A 1488-nucleotide genomic window follows, 5' to 3' on the forward strand; every position below is an offset into this window, starting at 1 on the left:
CCAGCCCCAACAGAGACTTTGTACCCACTGAACACCAACTCCCCCTTTCCCCTCCTTCCTGCCCCTGGTAATGATCTCTATTCTGCTTTCACTCTCTGTGAATTTGCCTATTATAGGCACCTCATACAAGAAGAATCATACAGCAGTTATCCTTCTATATTTGGCTTATTGCTCTTAGCATAATGTTTTCCCCTCCAGTTTTAAGAGAAGCTTTTCCCAAGGAGATTTTTGACAAGAGGAGTAGGCTGCCAGCTTTCTGGGACGATTTGGGTACAGTCCTACCCAGAGGCTTTTGATCCGGCTTTATCAGTCAGTTGCCCTGTTGAAAAGCCCATCTGTCCCAAGTGTGGGGGCCTCCACGTCTCACAGGACAGTCAGCTGTTCCCATCACCATGACGAGCTCTGTCTGGAGTCCTCAGGTTTTTATCAAGAGTCTCTCAACAAACCCTGCAGATAATCAGTCTGACTTGGTTTCCCAAACCCCACTGGCTCCGAGTGCTTATGAGCATACAACAGCTCCCCAGCAGTTGTCGAAGAGGCAGATTCTCAGCTCCACCCCCTAAAAACACTAATTCAGCAGGTCTCAGGCAAGACTCAGGAATCTGCATTTCTGAAAACTGACTCCAGTGCTTTCAGTATCTTTTCAATATTGAATACTGTCTGCTGTAAACAGCTCACAATTGTCTAGGAAATTGTGAGCTTTAAGAAGTTCCAAAATGCCCCTTTATTTTTGAGATGAAGGAGGGTAGGATCCAAAACAGTGTTAGAGGGAGTCTGGAAGTGTGAACGCAAGGGGTTGAGGGCCTGGGGGAAACGAGGCTGGTGGGAGGGAACAGGGTACAGCAGATCTTCCCCGCATGGGACTCGTGGGCAGGCGTGAATCCCCCAAAGGAGCGCCAGAGATCCACTTCCTCCAAGCATGAGATGGTTCCAACTACAACTAGGTTCAGCTAAGTAAATAGGTAAATGCGCATTGTCAGATGACTGGAAAAGGAAAATGTGGTATATTTACAAAATGAAATGCTACTCTGCCACAAAAAGGAATGAGAGACTGCCATTCACAGCAACATGGATGGCCTTAGAGAAAATTATGTTCAGTGAAATAAATAATCAGACACAGAAAGAGAAATACTGCATGTCCTCACTCTTAAGTGAGAACTAAAAAAATAAACAAATGAATTTTTAAAACGAAATAAAGGTACAACAATCACAATGATATGTTGAACTTTCAAAAGGAGAGAACAGAACAGAGGTTACCAGAGGTGGGAAATACGGAGGGGTGTAAGAAAGGAATTGGTAAAGGGCCATGAAAAATGGTTACATTGTGTGATGCTGAATATACTAATTATCCTGATTTGAGCATCACACATTACACGCAGATATTGATATTCATCTGTGTACCCCACAGATATGTACAGTCAACTATGCTTCAAATAAAAAAATAATAACAGAAGAAAATATACAGAGATGAAACTGGGTGCCTACCTA

The sequence above is a fragment of the Galeopterus variegatus genome, unplaced genomic scaffold (assembly GCF_000696425.1).
Source record: "Galeopterus variegatus unplaced genomic scaffold, G_variegatus-3.0.2 Scaffold7625, whole genome shotgun sequence".
NCBI classification, from domain to species: domain Eukaryota; kingdom Metazoa; phylum Chordata; class Mammalia; order Dermoptera; family Cynocephalidae; genus Galeopterus; species Galeopterus variegatus.